The sequence below is a fragment of the Sander vitreus genome, chromosome 1, assembly GCF_031162955.1.
Source record: "Sander vitreus isolate 19-12246 chromosome 1, sanVit1, whole genome shotgun sequence".
Lineage (NCBI taxonomy): Eukaryota > Metazoa > Chordata > Actinopteri > Perciformes > Percidae > Sander > Sander vitreus.
The window spans coordinates 16876790-16899732 of NC_135855.1; the positions used below are offsets into that span (position 1 = coordinate 16876790).

General features: G+C 39.6%; 1 pseudogene; it reads right to left on the bottom strand.

The window, feature by feature from the left end:
- LOC144523113 (uncharacterized) overlaps positions 1-16062 on the bottom strand; it is a 36432-nt pseudogene extending 20370 nt beyond the window's left edge.
- Between the last annotated feature and the right edge of the window lie 6881 nt (positions 16063-22943).

The window sequence follows — 22943 nt, forward strand, 5'->3', positions numbered from 1 at the left end:
ACCAGTGTGAGAGCTATGAGTGTGCTTCATTGAGGATTAGGTCTTTCAGAATCACTCGTCCACAGATCTCTACCAGTATTCCCAGTGAGACTGATTATCCGGGCCTGTCACAGACACAGAGGATAATTACAGGGTCTCCCTTAGGTCACTGCTCTCTCCATGCCCCACGAATGGAAATACACTGCTGAGCGAGATGCCAAAGACGACTGGGAGGGAACACAGGTTACTCTTTCACACCCGCATACACAAAACCCACAAACAGAAAGACTTTTTCTTACTCTGTCTCTTGTTGAGACCGTCTTGTCTTTCTCCATTTTCCACTACAATTCTTAAATTTCTCTTCTTCACTCCTTACCTGCTATATTAGGTCTCCATCTCAGACATGTTCTCAGTTAAGCTGTCTCCCCCTCTCTTTCAGGTGCTTACATTTCCCTTTTTCACCCTCCACTTTCTTTCAAATCTCTTGTGTCAGCTCTCCCTCTCCCCCTAGTGGCCTATTCATACATTACACAGTGGAAACTCAGGACACTAACACAGCACAAACTCGTCTTCCATGCAGCCCACAGATGTAATTGCTGTTCGTGTTGGTGGGAGACTGAGATGTACAAAAGATAGGGGAGAGAGAAAAAAAATGAGCTAGGGATAGGAACACCACAAGGACAAAGTGACACTGGAAGAAATCCTAGACCTCCACTTGTCCCCGAGCCCCAAAAGGAACATAACACCAAAGCCCCTTTTCCTTCCAAAATAAAACTGCCTGCAGACTGAATCCTCATGGAGGACAATAACACCACCACGTGTGTTGAAAAGGAGGACTTAACAAATAAACTTTTCAACCTTGTAGCTAGTTATTATATTGATTGTGTGTAGAGCCACAAAGCGCAGCTAGATTTATTTGTTATTGCATTCTTGAGACAGGTTTTAAAACTTCAAGGTTTCAGTTGTTATTTTAGTTTCAACTTTCCGAGCTACTGTTGCTTGTGACCAAAGGGATTGTGTCATTCAGTCCACACACCGAAAGAAATGAAAGCAATGACATCACTGTTGTTTTGTTCAGCACTGCAATGATAGTGGCTCTCATAAATAAATGATAAGGCACAGGCTGAGCCAGGTTGGGTCATATGCTGTACTTGTTCATAGGATAGGTTTGACCCAATACGTCTAGTCGTCAGAGAAATCTATGAACACTAGCAGCAAACCGAAACAGGAGACACGGAGACAAGTGAAGGAAAGAGTGATTGGGGGACAGAAGGCAACAAATAAAACTAAGTGTCATTTAGTGAAAAGAAAATGCATCCTGCTCCATTTTGTCCTCTGTGCTGAGCCTCAGAGACATTAGCAGCATTTAGTATCACTTCAGAGCCAACCTTGTGCACAGTCCAGGACCCCACCCTCCCTTCACCCTCTCACTGTGTGTGGCTGCTTAATTATTGATGCTTATGTATTGCTGATTTTGGTCTTTGTGTTGTCCCCGGTGAATGCTCTAGTAGGGCGGATGGAGGTATTTATCTAACTCAGAAAGTAGGGCTCTATTGCTCATCCTGTCCACACACCGCCAGGCCATCCCAATGGATATGACCTCAGCACTGCCGCACCATGAGGACGTTATCACACATGCAGGAGTATACGTTTGCTGAGAGCTGTGTCAGTCTACAGTTATTCATGAGCCAGCAATGTGAGGAAATGGTCATTAAGTGGGCCATAATGTTGGAAAATCATCACAAAAACAACAACACTGTCCTTAACTTGTAATTTGCAAGGGTAATCACAACTGAAATATTAAAATGAAGAGCATTTTTTTTAATTTGGTTTGACATCTCAACTCTTTCCTTGTTGATAAGCGATTTAAGATTCATTCATACCTTATTTCACACATTCATTTGTACACACAGTAATTGTTAAACCCATTTTAGGTAATGTTATGCTTATTGTATCTTAGGTTGTTTATCATATTGTCCACAATACAAGTACAATGTGGGTACATAATTGCTGGATTTGTGCGCTCATATTCTGAGGAAGTGCAATGGGGCTCTCTTGTGGTGAAAATGCATCATGGCTGCTTTTGTATTTTTTGTGACCACATTTTTATTGGTATACCTTTTTTTCTCTTTTGCATTTATTATGGAGGAAACATTACACATGAGTCAAGCTCCTGAAACACTGTGCCGACCTTGCATAATACAGCTACATCTACATACCAAGGTAATCATATTTCAAATGTACATTAACCTATATTCACATAGTGACATGGAATCAAATACAAAAACAAATAGTGTGAATACAGTAATGTACACCGAGGAGAACCCAAGATAAACACATTGGTGATTTTCCAACCTCAATTTAAACCTCTTATAACTTTACCCACTCTTTACCTTTACCCTCCCATCTGTCTATTTGACCACCTCCCACCCCAGCGACTGTAGTTCTTATTTGTTGTAGCTAGACTATTCTAGTTCCACTTTATAAGTAATTATTTCCTCTGTCTTTTTGTATTCATCCCCCCACTCTTAAATATTGATACAGGAGATACAGAAATGAACATATTGTGAGTTACTCTATACCCTCATTTTAACATGTTGGTTAAACGTACGAGTTAACCTACAGTATATGGACAAGTCGGCTACTATATGCCAAATTGGTAGGTCAGATATAGGGTAATACAAAATCGTAAGCTTTTTGTAATTTCTATGACAATCTGTATCTACCACAGTAAATACAAATTATATACACTACTACTGCCAAATTTGACAAAAACATTTTTTTCCTACAACTTATTTGCAGTTTTCCAATATAATTTTTAGAGCTCTCTCACCACTCCGCACAATTAAAAAATACAAAAAAACATTTCCAGCTGTGAGCAGCTCCTCAATTTACTTTTGTGAGACAATTGTGTTCAATTAATTCACTGAAAATCAACCGTATTTAGTATACTTTACTTTGTCACTTGTCACATGTTTACATACTAAATACTCAAAAACTGCTTAGATGTATTCTGTAATACTGAAATGGGAGACAGCTAGTGTGCATTGTGAAAATGGATAACATTGGTTAACATAAATACTTTTACATAAATAATCCATACACAACTGTTCCACAAAGGTGAAATTCAATCTCATTCCACTGTGTACTAAATCAGATACTGACATGCTTTGTGAATCAAAATTCTGTGGTCTCAAATGACCTGTGTAGATAGAGAGAGAAAAATACTTTGTGGCCATTTTAGCCCACAGTCTTCCCTTCTCAAATAGAAGATCAGCCCATAGGTCTCCTACTGCCAGTCTAGAGCTGTTCAGTAGATCTTATCAAACAGATCTGGTTACACAAGCTGTAGCTCTAAGAAGGTGGAGGACCTCCAAAAACAATATTAGCAGTATTGACATCTTTAATGTGTGGCAAAGGTCTGATCCCAGAGGCCACCGCACTAATGGGGAAATATTGAGTGTTGCCAGAACAGAGGTTTTCTTCTAATCTGTCCATTATGTGCTTCGGACAACCACTTTCACCAGAGATGAATGTACGGAGATGGATGGGAGATAATGTGATCAATTCTGATACAATAAAAGTGGGCGATAACTCAAAGTCAGTCACACTTTCCGATGATTAGCTTGGGCCTGTATGAAAGAATACTATTAAACTAAGATCTCTGAGCCATTTCCTCTCTCACTCCCTTTCTATGGTTTGCCGAGTAATCCAATCAATGCAACCATTTTCGTCTTTCCCCCATTTCATCCCTGACTTATTACAACCCCTGAAAATCTTTTGTGTTACTCATTTTCAAACTTTTCTCTTGAACCTTACCGGCAATCAGATTTTCCACATTCCTCCAATCCATTAGGTCCACCTTTTCACATCAGGACACCTGAAAGAAAGCAGGACGAGTCATTAGGATATAGGACAGCAACCAGCAGTCTCCACTATTTCGGCCTCTACACATAGCTTTGCTTGTTTGACTAAATACGAGAACTGGCAGGATGTGAGAGACAGTGAGGGAATTGGGGAGCTGAAATTGGGCAACTCAAGAAGACGCATCCAGTTCTCTGATGCATAACTAAGACAACACCGAGGGTCTGTGGTTTAGCAACACACAATGCTCTTTTTTAGCCCTGGGCTCTATCACAGCACCCTATCTCTCCTCCACATCCAACCACGCTGGGTCCACACATCAGCCCAGCCAGCCAGCGGATGGCACTGTAGCTGGTGATAACACATTGCATTGTCTGAGTTTGGAACATGTTTGGCCACAGTCTTGTGCTGCAACTCCAACTAAAGCTGCTGTTGGGTGTGAAGGTGTGTGGAGTTTAGAGAGAAAGGAACAACTGTGGAGCTAAGAATAACATTTGTCATTTAGATGTAGTTTGTATTATTTTGTTTTAAAGCTATTTTATGAATTATATTTCTTTCTGCATCACTTCTCCCTATCAATGTCTTCTGCATAAATTCTGACATCAATGTCAACCTGACCTCTTCCAACTTTGAAGAGACCTGATAATTGTAAATGTTGTTGTTGTTGTTGTCGCACATCAAAGCCTCAATTAAACAGATTTTCAGCCCAAACTCAATCTTATAGTTAGTACAAGTTTTTTTCTCTAAACAATGACAAAGTTGCAGAGATGAGGCTGATTTTTTTAATTAGATTGATTGCTGTGTTTTATTGAATTATTCCTAGATTTTGTGGTAGTGTAAATATTTACTCTTTGTATTCTATCTATTTTCAGTTTTGTGTTTATGGAGTTGTTGGGAATTGGTAAGGGTACAGATTAAATTATTGGCAATTTACCAAAGATGTTTAATCAATATTAATAAAGTTATGAATATGTGTATTAATAACTTTACCAAATTGACATGGGGGGGGAGACGACACCTAGTGGGTAGCTAAGCCACGTGATCAAGATGGCGGATGAAGCACTGCTGGATGTGAGACCCTTTGTAGTTCAATACAAAAACATCAAAAATGGCTGCTCGCGTGGCTATGAGTTAGCTGAGTTAGCTGGTTCAAGCTAACGTGTTTGTAACCCATGTTAAAGTATGACAGAAGTAAGAATAAATAGTTTAAAAGCTGCATAAATAAGTTTGGAAGTTAAAAGTGATTCATTTAACATAAGTTAATTCATCAGAGTTAATTAAAAATGTTAATACAACAATAATATAATGTTTAGGATTAAAAGTATGCTGACAGAAAATTCATGACGCTGCAGCAGAGACCTGAGGGAGAGAGCAGAGGAGAATTCGGAGAGAATGAGCGGTGGTTAATAAGCAGAGAAAAGAGTGGAAAAGTTGATTTTGCAGTTGAAAAACAACTTACCTGGTCGGGAACTGACGGGGATTTTATGAGAACTAAGCCACACCGGTTTTGTGTTGTTTTCTCGCATTCTTGCCGTGTTGTACCTTGTTTTTCTCTGGCGGAGAGCTAACGCTAAAAACGTAGCTGTTTACAAGGAAATGCTTTGTCATAAACTGTTTACCAGTTAATATTTTGTGTTTATGAAGACTGTGAATGTTATAAAAGTGAATGTATGCTGTGTAAATGAAAGTTTACATTCTTTAATTTAAATTCTAAAATAGGTGCAACCTAGGAAAAAGAGACTGGTCTAACTTAACTTAGATTAGTTTGACTAAAATAACTTAGAACTTAGAACAAAAAGAGTGAAATACCTTTTCATTAATTATACTTACCTCAATATTAAGAACCTGCAGGGATTTTTTGTTTTGCGTACTGTATTTTATGTGTGTTTTGCATTCAGTAAATTGCCGGCCCTTTGTATTTAAAGCAACGGTCTCTGGTGTAATTATTTTTTGCTCCCCACTCCTTAGAACCTAGAACTGGTCCAGTGGCGCAGTAAGTGGTGTGATACCGTTGCTACATGTTGCAGACAAAAGTGATACATTGTGTGTGTGTGTGTGTGTGTGTGTGTGTGTGTGTGTGTGCGTGTGTTAGGTTTGTGTGTAAAAGAGGAAAGGAAAGCACATTGTAGAGAAAGAAAAGACACTTTGGATCTTGATTATCGATAATAACCAGTCCTCTCGTTCACTCAGGTCTGGACTAACGTGTTAGGGGAGGCTCTGAGAATTTTGACTGAACGAGGGGATGTTTATTATCCAAACTCTGGTGAGCTAAACAGCTGATTTTCCGCAGAGATAACACCGGTCCCTTTGTCGACACAGGACCACGAGGCAGTGGTCTCGTTGCCTGCGGTGCTATGGTCCGAATGACAAACAGAAGGTTTATTCTCTCGCTCAGTACAGTAACTAACTTCTCCACGGCGGCAGATAGCAATTGTAGCATTTACAGTTTAACTAAGCTACATTATTCAACACATCTCAACAATATATTGTGATCAAAGGATACATTCATAGCAAAACTGGGACACGGCGGTCCCGATCACAGATTAATAGCAAAACAAATAGCAACAATAGCCTCCACTCAATAATAAAAACTAGGGCTGTCAGCGTTAACGTGTTAATCGCGATGCGATTAAGGGCCGACGCGATGCGATTAATTTTTTTTAATCGCATTAATCACATGCCGCCATTTATTAATTTATTTTACACTTCACTCGGCTTTGCGTCGTGCCTAACAGGCTACTATTTTGACCCTTTGCAGTACCGTTACTTATCATCAAGCTGCCACTTCCTCGTAACACATCCTGCTGCTGCAGGCTGGAGGCATGATGGTGAAAGACAGCAGCAATGAAATCCTGAATGCCGCTTTTTATTTTCCAAAACACCCGGACAGCTCGTAGACAAGTCGAAAGCCATATGCACATTGTGTAAAGCCGAATTAAAATATCACCGAAGCACGTCAAGCTTGAGCTACCACCTACGGGAGACAGCCGAAAAGGACGCCTCATATCCCGGGAGGCGGCCGCGGGGGACGCGACTACGGGGAAAGGACGCCTCACACGCCGGGAGACGGCCGCGGGGGACGCGCGACAATAACGGGACGGCGGAGGTTGAGTTTAGGAAAAACACTACAGCGAAAGGACGCCTCACACGCTGGGAGACGGCCACGGGGGACGTGCCACAATAACGGGACGGTTGTGATTAGGAAGACTACGGGAAACAAAACGCCACACGCGGGGCGCAATCCCCACTCACCCGGGTGAAAGTCCTGTGTTTTTCACCAACTGCCATGAGACTGGGCTGTCTGACCTGTCTCGTTGCCGTCGAGGGAGACAGTAGTTTCACCTGTACGACACGGAGAAAGCAGCCACACTGGAACTGCTGCAAGGTGCTGCAAACGCTGTCTCGTTAACCGGTGATCACTGGACGTCAGTGAGTCATCAACATTATTTAGGAGTTACTAAACACTATATTGACTCTGGTAAGGATAGGGATTTTTAGTTGTTTAGTTAGGTACTTGGAGGAATTGTGCAATAATGACAGATTCACACATTTTTCTTTTGTTTACACAGTAAATAAATAATCACAAATCTTAAAATCAAGTTAATAAAGTAACTTTCTTTGCATTCATTTAATTCCCAATCAAGATACACTGGTAACAATTGCTTTCGATTGTTAATATGTACTTAAAAACGGTTTTGAAATGCAAAATAATAGAATTTTAATCATGTGATAAAATATGCGATTAACTATAGAAATTCAGCGATTAATCGCGATTAAAATTTTTGTATCGTTTGACAGCCCTAATAAAAACACACTACATCTTCTCCATCTGCCGAGAACAATAAGCCTTCTTACTTAGTGTGCAGTCCGTTAGTTCGTCCGGCGGATTCTTTCCGCGATGAACTGAAACAAGTTAATCACTTGTCAGTGACTAACGAACAGTTCCTTCCCGGGGCAGGGGAGGGAAACAGTTTAGTCGACTTTGAAGTAAAAAACGGTCCGTGTTGTCCGATTTCCTTCCAGAGAAACAGTATTTTCCTCTTCTGCAGATTTGAAAACATGGGGCGCGTGTTTCACAGAATCCAAGATGTTCGCCAGAACACCGAAATAAATCCACTTTTCCGGAAAATGAAGCTATTTAAAGCACAAGCGCTTGGTGCTCCCTGCAGCAACAGGTGTTGCAATGGAAGATGGGGAGGGGAGAGTGTTCAGAAAGTTTATAGTCTTGCAGCAACGGATGCGCCCCCTGAGGTGTTTAGGTTCTGCTTAACCAATGGGAATTCAGAAATTCCTGCTTCCCCGGCCATTTTGCAAACTAAACTCCTCGTGGTAACCTGTAGGAGATTGGTGCACATGCTGTCAGGATTACGTGTAGGCCGCAAATCCTTTGTCTGTGGCTACATGTGTTTATTTCTCTCAGAGGTCAGTTTAATCTTACTTTCCTCTGTCACAACAGAGTTTTATGTAAATAATTATTATACATCGTATGGTCTACGTTACACCCACATGGTATGTTCAAACTAATTACCTGCAGTATGAAGGTATAAATGGCAGCTAGTTGCTCTGTGAACTTGTTGGCCTTAGTGGAGCTCTTGATGTAATGTATGAAAAGCAATAAAAGCCTCTTGTTTGCTGCCAGTAAAAACTAATAAAATAACCATAAAAATGTAATAGCTTTTAAATGAAGATGAGGATTAAAGGTGCATTAACAAAGCTGAACATATTTTAGTCAAAGACAGGCTTTCTGACTCAATTAATTATTGGGTGCATAAAGGAAGGAAATAATTTAAAATGAATTCAGCATTTTCAGTGACTTCGTTTTCTTGTTTCCCACTGTCATATTATTTAGCATTGTTTCCCTACTGAGCTGCATGCTGAGACCTTTCTACCCCTGCCTGTGACCTTTACACATTTTGCCCTTTGCTGCTGCTTTGTATAATCTGACTTTATTAAACTTTCCTTTATACCATGTGGTCACAAGTGAAAGTGAAGTACTCATCTGAACAGAATGTTGCTGCCATTCTTTTAATGGAAACGAGCACAGGCATGGGAGACACTCATCTAAGTGAAACTCCAGTCTAATTAAAGTATAAACACGGAGTGAGACACAGTACAAAGAGAAAGAGCAAGACAGAGATACAGAAAGACGGAGAAGGTGAGAAGGTGAGAGAAAATGAGGCTGAAAACAAGGGAGCAAAAGAGAAATGCACGCTTTTGACAAAATTCCAGTACACAATGACTCATTACTCTACATCTGTGTGTCTGGCAGGGTGGCACATCTTTACGCCATAGCAGCTGCCCGGTGCAGTCTAGCCAACCTTCGATATGCTTTACCAGCCTGCAGGCTGGAGACACCATGCATAATCTCTGCCTCACTCTGTTCAGTCTGCTCAGTCCCTTTTCCCACACATCATAAAAAAACATAAAACAACTGAGGTATGTCATTCGGAGCGCGTGGAGGGCCAAGTGAATAGTTATCACAGGGAAATGTATGCGTATGTTTTTCAAGCCACACTAGCAGCACATCTGTAGGTATGCCAATGTCGGTTAGACAGTCCACCACTTTGGGCTAGACTGAAATAATCTTGGCAACTATTGGAAGTGGCACCTCTCCAGCTACCAGTCCACACTCCGTACTTGGTTTCAACCGGCGACCCTCCGGTTCCCAAGCCAAGTCCCTACGGATTAGTGCTGCCCTAAGATGATGAACATGGTAAACACCTTCTATACATGCTAGCATTGTCATCGTAGTACAAGTACAGCCTCAGAGTTGCTAGCATAGCAGTAGACTCTAGTAGTAGACAACTAGAGTACATTACATGTCATTTAGCTGACGCTTTTATCCAAAGTGACTTCCAATTAAATGCTTTCAACCTTGAAGGTGCAAACTCAAGACAACAAGTAGTAAGTGCAAGTACATTAGCTTTAAATAAGCAAAACTACAAAGAGCCATATGAAAGTGCAGCTTTAAGAATATTTACAGTATGTATATGTATATATATATATATATATATATATATATAATTAGTGCTGTCAAACGATTAAAATATTTAATCATGATTAATCGCATTAATGTCATAGTTAACTCGCAATTAATCACACATTTTTATCTATTCTAAATGTCCCTTGATTTCTTTTTGTCCCATTATTTTTTTCTCATTTTAATTTAAATTAAAGATATATATATATATATATATATATATTAGGGCTGTCAAACGATTACATTTTCTTAATCGCGATTAATCGTTGAATTTCTATAGTTAATCGCGATTAATCACATGTTTTATCACATGATTAAAATTCTATTATTTTGCATTTCAGAACTGTTTTTAATTACATATTAATAATGGAAAGCCATTATTACCAGTGTATCTTGATTGGGAATCAAATGAATGCAAAGAAAGTTACTTTATGAACTTGATTTTAAGATTTGGAATTGTTTATTATTTATTTAATCTAGTCACACATTTGAATCTAGAGTCAATATTAGGGTTGGGTATTGTTTGGTTTGGATACTGGTGCTAAAGCGGTACTTTTAAAACGGTGCCGGTGCCTTAACGGTGCCTGAACTGATAAATTACCAGTTTCATTGAACGCACCGTCTGTGTTTTTCCAACAACAGCAGCTGCAGATTGTTACATCCTGGTGTTGAATCCTCTACAGTGAAATACAGTCACACTTTACACCTTTTAGCGTTAGTTGTCAGCATTGTAACTGTGTTTAATCCAGCTACTAGCTAGCGGTAGGCTAACGTTAGCTGCTGTCGAGTATAGTGTTAACTAGCGTCACATGCAGCAATCGTTCTGTTGCCTGTAACGTCTGTTTCAGAGCATCAGAGAGAAGTGCAGGCATATCAGTGGCACCAGAATGAGGCACCGAAATCTGCGTTGCTATTCCTGCAACAGCAGGATGTGTTACGAGGAAGTACGGCAAAATAGTAGCCTGTTAGGCACGACGCAAAGCCGAGTGAAGTGAAAATAAATTAATAAATGCGATTAATATGATTAAAAGAAATGTACGCATTATGCTATGAGTCTGTGTTTTTCAGACAATGACAGCTACAGTTTGGTGTTAGAAGCCTCTCCAGTGAAATACAGACACACTTTTACACCGTTTAGCTGTCAGCATTTTAACCGTGTTTACTCCAGCTGCTAGCTAATGGTAGGCTAACGTTACCTGCTGCTAAGTGTAGTGTTGACTAGTGTCCCGTGCGGCGATGTTTCAGTTCCCTCTAATATCCGTTTTCCGGGCATCAGAGAGAAGCGCAGGCATTTTAGTGGCACCGAAATCCGCGTTGCTATTCAGTCCGGTAGATAACGGTTGTTAAGGCACCGGTGCCGTATTAGCTCCGGGTCTCGGACCCCCCCCAAATAAAAACTCTTCGGAGCTACACGATTCACGTGGATGACATTTTCCCATTCAAAACAGCGATTTTCGCTGAAAAGCGACTAGTTTGCAGGTATGTACTACTCTTTGGCCGGCTCGCAAGCCCAAACAAGTGTGTGCAGCATGCCTGTTGTTTTGTTTCCGGTCTAGCTAGATCCGGCGTGGTGTTGTAATTTTTTACTAGGTGTTGCAACAGCATGTTAAAAAAACTTTTGCTAGGCCAAAAAGAACGTTAAACTCGCGATAAAAAAATGTACGCCGTTAAAATGGGTTTGCGTTTTTAGCCTTCGGCGGAAGATGCGTAGGCTTTTGGCCGTCCTGATGTCAATGGGGAGCTCATTCCACCATTTAGGAGCCAGGACAGCAAACAGTCAGGATTTCGTTGAGTGATTAGTTGTCCCTCACTGTGAGGGGGCAGCAAGCAGGTTGGCTGATGCAGAGCGGAGTGGGCGGGTTGGAGTATAGGGTTTGACCATGTCCTGGATGTAAGCTGGGGCTGATCCGTTCGTGGCCATGTATGCAACTAGTAGTGTCTTGAAGCAGATGTGGGAAGCAATTGGTAGCCAGTGAAGAGAGTGGAGAAGTGGTGTAGTGTGAGAGAACTTGGTGAGGTTCAAGACAAGTCAAGCTGCTGTGCTCTGAATGAGCTGCAGGGGCCGGATGGCACATGCAGGCAGGCCAGCCAGGAGGGAATTGCAGTAGTCTAGATGTAAGATGACTACAGCCTGAACCAGAACCTGAGCCACCTTCTGCGTAAGAAGGGGATGTATCATTCTGATGTTATGCAGCATGTATCTATACGATCGAGTAGTTGCAGCAATGTTGGCAGTGAAGGAGAGTTGGTCGTCAAGTGTCACACCCAGGTTTTTTAGCAGTCTGGGTGGGGACTACCACAGAGTTGTCAATTGTTATAGTAAGGTCCTGGTTAGGAGAGCCCTTCCCTGGAAGGAAAAGGAGCTCAGTCTTGTCAAGGTTGAGTTTCAGATGGTGTGTGGACATCCAAGAAGAAATGTCAGTCAGACAGGCCGAGATACGTGCTGCTGTGTGAGTGAATGACCCGAGAGAGTTGGTGTACAGAGAAAAGAGGAGGGGACCCAGGACTAATCCCTGAGGAACCCCAGTTTTGAGTGGGCAAGGATCTGAGATAGATCCTCTCCAAGTTACCCGGTAGGTGCGGTCTGCCAGGTAAGCAGGTAATGTGAGCAAGGAGAGCATAGAGCCTGAGACACCCAGATCCTGGAGTGTCAAAATGAGGATCTGGTGGTTCACTGTGTCAAAGGCAGCAGAAAGGTCCAGAAGGATGACGACGGAAGAGAGAGAGGTTGCTCTAGCGATGTGAAGCTGCTCAGCGGCAGCAAGGAGGGCAGTTTCTGTTGAGTGGCCTGCCTTGAAGACAGTCTGGTGGGGATAGAGAAGGTGGTTGTCTTTAAGGGTACTACAACTATAGTAGTAGCACACACACACACACACACACACACACACACACACACACACACACACACACACACACACACACACACACACACACACACACACACTCTAATCACATAAAAGTATAAGAGTTGAGGCTTTGACAGGATGATATTCACACCTGTTCATCTGTAAAGTTTTTCATTAAAGGTCTCACTGACAGATATATTTAAACTACACATTAAAGAGACCATTAGAAGTCCCTCTTCCTCTTTGCACAGACTGAGACCCCCACTAGGCTTTCAAGAAGGATCAAGGCAGAATTAACCAACTTCCTTCCTGATTACTTGAAGTAAAAATAGATCTACCAGTGTTGGATCGGTAATGACACCTTGGCGGGTAACATTTTCTCCACTTTTATCCAATCATGCTCCTGATGTCCTGGAGGATGGCTGACAGAAAGATGGATGAATCTTTGGAGGGTTTGATGGCTAATTCTATCAAGGATGTAGTCACCGTCTTCAAAATGCAATTAAAATTCCAGCTAAAATTACTTACTGTCTTTAAAAATGTTCTGGTCCCTTAGTGATCTCATACCAGTCTGCAGCACCATTACAGTATTTTCAGACCCACCATGCTTATCATTTAGACCTCAATTCTTGTTTTGGAAATTACTATTTGTATAAAGGATATTGGCAATGTACTCCAGTTTTAGGTTTTCTATGTTGTAGCATTATCATTAAATACTCTATTACGACTGAAACAATATTTTTACATATTACATATATACATATTCCCAAAATGTTTATAAGGCTGTGCTCAATCTCTCAGATTAAACAAAATGGGTTGAATCGTTAATTACTGTAAGAGAAGTGACAAATTCCAACAAAATTAAAAACCATGGCACTCCCATCCCAGAAAGGTTTCTGAGAAATATCTGGAAATCATTTTATATAACCATTTGTTACACATTTTCAGCTAATGTATTTACTTCTTAGTTTAAATACTAAGAAACATATATCAGGTATATTGCACTTTTAGTAAATTGGTGTCTCCAAATCAATTTGTGATTAACCTCATTTCACGGTGGTGAGCCACATTTAGAGTTGTGTGTGGGTTAAATTCAGCTCTCCTGAAACTGCCAGACTCCAGTGTCCATATGTTTACCATTGATATTTTAAACTAACTCTGAAACAGGAATTAAACTTCAGAGCCAACAGAAAAATACACACATTTATCATATGACTCTTGACTCGGGTTTGGATTCCATCTTTCCGTTTGTAGTGACATTGACTTAACAAAGACATTCAACAGCTTTTAAATAAAAACACAGTGCCGATGCTCCTCACAGGAGCAGCACAGTTGTTGTTGTTGTTGTTGTTGTTGTTGTTGTTGTTGTTGAGCTCTCTCAACTGCTGTTTAGTTCTTTTCCCAATCTGCCACTCCAAGAAAAAAGATCTGACATGGGGCAAAAAATGTCGCGGCTGCCACCCTCCACAAAAGTGTTTGTTTCAAAATTACTATTGTCTCCAAATGAATGTGGTTATATTTAATTGGTGTTGAAATACTTAAAGGGATACTTCACCGATTTAGCATTTAGCTTTGTATCAGTAGAAACCCGGTAGTACTTTTGAATGACCGTGCTTCTCTCCCTCATGTCCCCCTGTGAGGGGAGATCTCTGTATTGTGGGTCTGGAGAAAAGCCTCTTATGACGCAAAAATTGTCATTTTGCGTCATAGGAGGCTTTTTTTGCCCAGAGGCTATGGACTACAGTCCAACTTCCGCGTAATTCAAACCCGCCCATAGGGGGTTGGACTCCGGCATTCTACGAAATTCCATGAAACAAAACGAGTGTCAGCCATCTTGAATCCTTGCGTAGCTTTAGTGGCTTCTCAGCATCAAAACTTTAGATAGATAGATTTATTTATCCTGAAGGAAATTTTAGAAAAACAATTATGTGCATTCAAACTACCGCAAACGTGTACCAACGGGATACATTGGTACAGATCGGAGATATGCAGGACACTTTATTACAGACGGAATACTCAACACAGCTTCGCCCGCCTGCTATGGAGACCAGCAGTGCTGATCGAAGCCTCTGAGTCTTGAGTTGACTGTCTCACTGTCTGTCTGTAACGGTAGGCGTGGCTTGGGGGTAGACGCTAAAGCAGCGAAGCAAGTGCATTCTGGGATTTGGTGTCTTTCATCCACATGAGCCAAAAACACATTTTCTGGCTTTTCTCGGCCTAGAAGCCACCAATTTCTAAAAGAAATTCACATTTCTACTATATAAGTGACCCAATTTAAAGATATATTCATCTTTCCAATGGTGAAATATCCCTTTAATATATTACCTTTCAGGCATCCACTGCTAGTTAGAATGGTTTAAATTGAGACAGACAAATGTAATAATGTCCCTTAATAATATAACAATATGAGGAAGAGTATGATTATTACCATGTACATTACATTACATTTGATTAAATGTTTTTCAATTTTGCATAAAAATTTTACGAGATTCACAATTGCATATAACTGGAATACAATGAATGTGCTCTCTCTCTCTCTTTCTCTTTTGCTGTAATAGTGCTTTGCATTCACTCCTGCAGTGGCGACTACAACACAGCATAATTAGTGCATAAACTTGCATCGTGTATTCTGACTAGAGAAACAAAACATCACCAAGTCTGCAAAACACCACATTATATAAATGAACAAAAAGTCTCAAAGCATGTATAATAGCTTCAAACTAAACTCCTATTCACTACCACAAATGCTGATAGAATATACTTTGAAGGTTGTGCTGTTTGGATTTGAGTAATGCCAACTGCCGCCTTCACAAAAACACTAGGATAAAGGTATCATACATGTAAATACTGGTATTATGCAAAATCTGAATGAACTGTTCATTGTAACATTATTATCAGAACATGCATAATAACATAATTTATTCAGTATTTTATGCAGAAATATGTCCAGAGGAAAAAATGCAGCAGTGCATGATTATAAATATAGAGTCCAGAGACTGTTGATGCAGAGAACAATTCCGGATATTTGGTAATCTCAGGTCAGTACAGACGGCCTGCTTCAACACCTTCCCAGTTTGCAGAGACTAAGGGCCATTTAGAAATGAAGGAGTCTGTTGGTGGGTGGAACAAATGAGAATCAAGAGACCTTGATGTGGCCACTTTGGAGTGTTTCAGCAGATGCTGAATATCAGCATAGAGGCGGAGGGAAATGTTATCGAGGATGGTGGACATCCTGCCTGCATCCTTCACTCTGCTGTTTTCTCCCTTGCACACCACTGCAAAGAAAAGGACAGTTTTGAACAGTATCCTGCCACCTCTTGTACAATATGTGTTAGTAGTCCTGTCCAGCTGGTTGTTGATGTGCACCCCCAGGTACATGTAGAATTGCACCATGTCCACCCACCCAGTATTTTGACAGGTGTCATCGATTTCTCGCTCAGTAATAAGCAGTAAAGCCATTGTAACTGACAACCTTTATTCCATGAGGACACATGCTCTGTTGATGAGGGGCCACTTCAAAGGTGACAACTGCCCGAGAGAATGACTTGTCACTTGATTGTTTGAGAAACATAAGAGTGACAGCCTATGTATGTGGCGGCTGTTTCAGTTGCCATCTCAGCCCAAAGAACACTTGCAGCACACACTTGGCTGTGGATTCCTTAATTATTTTCCACCACCACATAGCAAAACACTAGATAATAATAACTTTTGGAACACTGGTGTTACATCTTCCAGGCTGAGATCCAGACGGATTTGTTTAAAGCAAGCTGCATCAAAACTGCCCCGGATGTTGGTAAAAGCTTGGCTGAATTGGTGTTTTTAATAATAATATTGCTTCTATATTTAATCTCATAAAATATACAAAAAAATCATTAAAAGCAACTCTAAATTGTTCATTTATATATATTTTACACTGGCGGCAGCAAGGACAAAATCAGATTAAACAAAATGAACCCTTTAAAGCTAGACGGTTTTAGCTTTGCCATCAAGTGGAAGGTTGTTGAAGGGTGCTGGTGTTTCTCAGATGGTTGGTCAGTTTAGTCCACACTATTTGGGTGCAGTTTGGTTAAATCAGGTGCCAGGTGACTTCTGGGTGTGTGTTCATACTTGGTCTTTTGGATGGAATAAAACAAACTCTGGTGTGAACGTTAAAATTGTGTGGTTTGTTTGAAAAGTGAAGTTGAACTGTGATGATGCAAAATGACTCTCGGGATTCAGTTAAAGCAGAGTGAATCTAAACAGATTAGGATTCTGTTTAGGATTTAACAGAAAGTAACCCTCTGAAGCAGACCTCATTTTGCTTTTCAACTTGAACCTGCAAGAGTTTTTGGCAACTTGATGGCAGTGCAATACGCTTTAAACATTTTATTATTACCCATTTAATAAAATTGATATGGCAAGATTAGCATTCATGTGGGGTCATGCTTCAGGGCGTAAATCCAATATTCTCTCTCTTTTTAGCTCTGCTTTGGTCTCCACCAACAAAAAGTCACCAACTTTATTATAGTGTACAGTGAGTTTATTAGACATTTTAAAGAAAACAGCTGCCTACTGGAGCTGGAAATGATGCAGATGAGAGCAGTGAGGTCATTCAGCACATTTAACATGCTGCTAGTTACCACAAACAACATAATTTACTTTATTTTTAATAGTGCATTTTCCTATTGCAGCCATTTAGATGATAAATGGTACATTCTAAAATATCTTTAGCTATCTTTTAATTACCAACCTTTTATTTATGTATGACTAAGAATTAAATCCAGAAAGTGTTCTTAGATGGAAACATTTTTGGAGTTGTTATGTGTAAAAGTCAAACTACAAATACTGTTATACAAACATAATGTGTACATTAATATTCATTTTAGCAGCAGGATCGGTCATGATCAGGACAGAAGTATTTGTTTCCATAGTTTCTATTGATTCCCTCAGCTGTTTATTGGTGGCAGGAATGATTCCAAAATGCTGTTAAATTAAATCCATATGTTAAACATTCTACATTACTAGCATGAGAGTAGAGTCCCTCTGCATTCAGACATGGTATCTTAATACAACACGCATTGTGGTTAGCTATGGAGAAGCATAAAAAGACAACTTGTTAAGTACAGCAGTACAAGAACCAACAGGGAGCATGAATCGCTTGTGTAATGAGCGATGACCAACGAAAGTTCATGAATAACACACAGTGGTGTGTGTGTGTGTGTGGAAGTTATAACAAACTATCAAACAGTGCAGCGCATGGTGTATGCTACTACTCGCATACAGATTTTGTTTCCATTTGGCGGAGCTGACATGAATTTTGGCTGGTCCATTAATTGTCTGTGTTCATAAGAGTAACCTACTTATTTCTTGCGGAGAAATCCTAATTTGTTTATTTCATTTTACATGCTGAAATCAAAATGACAGGGCAACCACAACACAGTTTTGTTTTGAATAAAAATGTTATGACAGAGTTTTTCTTACATAATGAATTCTTATCTATTATATATAAATTATATTTTTGAGGTGTTTTCTAATAGCTTTGATCAAAACATATTACTCCTTTTTTTAAGGCTGGATGCAATGTTATGATGACCCAAGTCAGTTAAAACGAAATGATGATGAATTATTACTTTGTATTATTACTAATTCATTGTATTAGACCATTGAAGCATTGATCAATACTGCAAATTATTCAGTAAGACTGCTTCATGGCAATACAACACTGCATTTACGTCATTATTTATTTGCACTGATGTAATGAAGTACCTTGAAATTGAAAGATGTTATTCGTATCCTCCCCTATTGGTGCATAAATGTATAAGAAGCAATTAAATGTTGTAGCTAGTCAAGGTGAGGCTAATTGTAAATATGTTATATACTTTTGGATTATTGAATCTGTGAAAATAATGAATACTCATATCATAGAATAATCATAGTTTACATACTGAGCATGTGATTTAAATGCAAAATCCCTATCAACAAAGTAACCAGTAACTACAGCTGTCTAAGAAATGTTGAGGAGCAAAAAGTACAATATTTGTCTCTGAAATGTAGTGAAAAATGGAACATAAAATGGAAATACTCAATCACCCACAGAGGTTTAAATACATGAGACTCCCCATCAGCCAATACAACAGAGTCTGTTGTGAAGCTTCTTGGATAAGTGGTGAAATATATTTAATTTTACAACAGACCAGTGGATAGTTTATCTTCAATTTGACAGTATTCCAATCCATCATTTCAAAATTGCTTGTTTGGAAGAACGCTAACAATGCATATAACTCTTTTTGGATTAAATAAAGACTAATCTCCTGCTAAATGTACAACAAATGACTTTTTTTCCGTGAAAGTAGTTTTTAACTATGACATTTCAGTCTTTGCATTTCTCTGCATTCATAATCCTTAAGCACATCTTAATGTGATGTACTCATTATGTGGAATAGAGGTAAGGTTAGGGAGAATATTAAACTCTACTACAAAGCTCCCATCGTTCTGGTTTCGAACCCAGTCACAGTGCAAACACAACTCCTATAGTATACAGCCATAATCTACTTGGAAATCTACAGCAACCTCCCTTTTATTCAATAACTATGATGATTGACATCCCTTTACATAGCTACTGACAACATAAAAGCCAGCCTGCCAGTAAATCAGCCAACACTCCTAATTCCTTGAAAAAAACACAACAAACATCCCTCCACATTGCCCTTCTAAATGCCCGCCGTCCATCCCCCAGGATTTAAGGGGCCCTAATAACAAGCAAACACCAAGGCCATGAGCCCCCGCGATTATTCCATCCCTTAATTAGAATTCTCATTATTTACAGAGTGAAGGGAAAGACTGTGCAGTCACATTCACATCAAAGGCGTCATCCGAAGGCAAAGATGATAATTAGATAGTCTAATCTGTTCTCTGAAGTGTCTGTTCCAAATCAACATTTCTGGAGTGTTTGTTTTCCTTCCCCCTCTGCCTTTGCTTTGCTAAGAGACTGATCAATTAAAAAAGATTCACTGGTGACTCATTTTCATTCTGCCATATGCGGCTCTTTTTCTTTGCCCCATTGTAGCTGACGTATGTGATTTCTATGTATTTTTCTCACATTTGTTTTCAGAAAAGAGGGCCTGAGAATAAATGAGCTCCAGTTGTGATTTTGTACCAAAAACTATAAGTGTGTGCCAAGTTTACACAATCATAAAAGTTGTTCTCAAATTTGTGTCTTTGCTGCATTGTATCGTTCCTCACCAGTATCAACAGATGGCACTGTTTCCCTGCAAAGGGAAACACTACACTCTCTCTCTCTCTCTCTCTCTCTCTCTCTCTCTCTCTCTCTCTCTCTCTCTCTCGCTCTCTCTCTCTTTTCCCTCTCTGCCTCTTTGTCTGTATCGTTCCCCTTTTCACATTTACTTACGCAGAATGAGGGCACCGGAGAATCATTAAGTGTAACCGCTACCTGAGATTAGTGAGAAGGGCTCAAATGAAGTGTCACTAATATGAGGATTACAACAGCAAAGCCACCTGAAGTCCTACCGGATCGGCTTCTAAACATGAGACAGAGAATGTGGTGGTGAGAGACGTGAGGAAAACAACATTTACAGCACTTTTATCTATTGGAGAGATACCATTTGTTTCCTGTTTGTTTCCATATTTTCTTGTACTATAACAACTGCTCCTAATGCTATAACTTTATATAATGAAATAAAATGTGAACAAACATTCAAAGTAAACATCTTTCTGTGATGTAATGCAAACGCAGTATAATAGACTGTAGACAATAACTGTCTGCATCTAATTAAATAAGTTATTACAATTTGCTCTAGTATTTCATTAAGATTTTGGTGGATTTTCTTAATGAAAGGTGCTCCAAATATAGTCTAATGCTTACGTCCATTTGAAGATTTTCCCAGATTATTTCTTGGTAAGCATTTCAACTGTGTATGTGAAAGTAAGGACACACAAATGTAGGTTTATACATCTGTTGCTGTGTTAGAGAAGTGTCCAGGTATTTCACCACTGCAGACCAGTATTCTGTGTTCCTCAGCGTCTGTGCCTCTAGAGTACTACACTGTTTCTCGAAGGCACAGGAGTTGACCTGCTTTTTGTTTTTTTTGCCTTTCCCTACTCTTCTATTCATGATTCAGCTGCCCTGCAGATCAGCTGCCCTGCAGATCAGTTACCTGTTGATGTGTTAATAGGCAGCCATCACCCAGAAATCTCACTGAATCTCAATCAGTTGCAGTACTTTGCTGAACACTGGGAAAATAAAAAGCAGTGAACAGAAACATGTGTCGTGACTAAACCCAAGTTCTCATTCTTAAATCACGAGCTCTTGTCCTTGCTGTGCTACGAGAGGGAATGTTTTAGTGAGATGATCAATAAGTGTAGGCTGAATCAGCTGGAGAGCACTAGAAAGAGAGAGAGAGGCAGAGACTTTGAGATCTTCAAAAACTAACCGAACACAATGTTTTATTTGCAAAGGATATTAAAAGAGATTTTTTGATGACTGCACTCACACAACAGGCTACTGAGAGTCTGAATCCTCAGTTACAACAGTCCACATCGAGGGCTGAGAATTGCTTTCAAGTAAATAAAGCTTTTCAGGCCCAAGATTTCATCAAAACAGAGAACTATTTCTAAATAATGATGCTGACTGTGGATTGAGAATTGTCTTGTTTTTATTTATTTATTTTTTATTATTATTTTTTGATTTATTTCTGTTGCATTTTGCCGAAGAGACAGGACAGAGAAGGAACATGCAATTTCACCACGGATAGATTTTAAACCAGGATGTTGTGGTTATGTGGTGCGAACTGTAGTAGTTTGAGCTACCCGTGCACTCTTCTGCTAAGGAAACATCCTGCTAAGGAATTTATACTGTATTTCTCCATAGATTTCAAGTGTATAACCCACTGTATTCACAACTTATATACATTATATATATATATATATATATATATATATATATATATATATATATATATATATATATATATATATATATATATATTAAAACATCTCCTTAGCTCAATGTTGATACTGATTCGTAGTATTACTGGGAGAAAAAATTGCAGGATAGGCCTGCTGTACATTAAGTGCAGTCCTGCAAAGTTACCTCACACTGAAACGTCCAGGTTGCAGGTACCTCAGCTGTGATCAAAGTCAACAACACGTAGCGATTTCCACTGAATACAGTGGGATTTTCCTACATTTTCCTGCACAGGTACCATCGCCACAAAAGAATTCAAGATTGCCAATTCTCTTTCTCTTTCAATACTGTCTTTGCCCTCTTTCTTTGGGTAGAAAATGTTCAAAGTGTTCATTGATTGGTTGTATCAAAGGGAATTCCTCACATCAGGGAACATAAATAATGGAAAGGTGTGCAATGAATGGCTGGAAAGAATGTGAACCTTTCCCTGTGTCCAATTAATGTTTTAGCTGACTTCAGCTAGGGGCAGGTTCACACAATCACGGTAACAAGGTAAAAAGGGGATAGCTGAGTCGCACAGAGGGAAGCAGTCACAGTAACAATAGGCAATAGTTCTATATAGATCTGCTTCAGTGTATGGCCATGGGCCATCAACAATCAATACAATGATTTCTATGAATGGGCATTTATTAGTCTTTGTACCGAAAATTCAAGCAATAAAGTATAGATATTATTTTCAGTGTATGTTTCAATATAATATATGAACTGGGTCATCAGGTTATCTGTAAACATGTGCTGTAACTAGATTATCTTTTACTCTAGTCCACTGTAGAAGACAGAACACAGGGCACTACATGTCATTACAATCACAGCTGTAAACACGGACAGCAATAAGGAACAGTTGCATAAACTTAGCAGTTGAGCTACTTTAGAGATCCATCATACTCATAAAACAAGAATTACAGTAGGGAGAGTAGAAAAAAACTGTTGTTTTCAGCTCATGTTCCTTCACATTTAACAGTCACATCCAAATCTCTGAGTGCACTCTTTTAACTCTCTTAACACTTGGCCCACTCATTTTGACACCAATTTTCCCTTACTCCATATTCGTGGCACCCTTACTAACAAAATATATGGTATTTCTGCCATGGAATAGAACAGCCTAACATTTACAAGTTTTATGATGTTATAATGAAGATTTTAAATATTAAAGGAAAACAACAACACATATTATCATAGCTCTGGCCATTGATTCTATCAGTTGTAACATTGTCTTCACCAAGTTTGTAGCTGAGATCTAAGAATGTGGCTTAATTACTAGAAATACATCCATCAACGCAACAAACACGAGTGGTCACATGATCACACATGT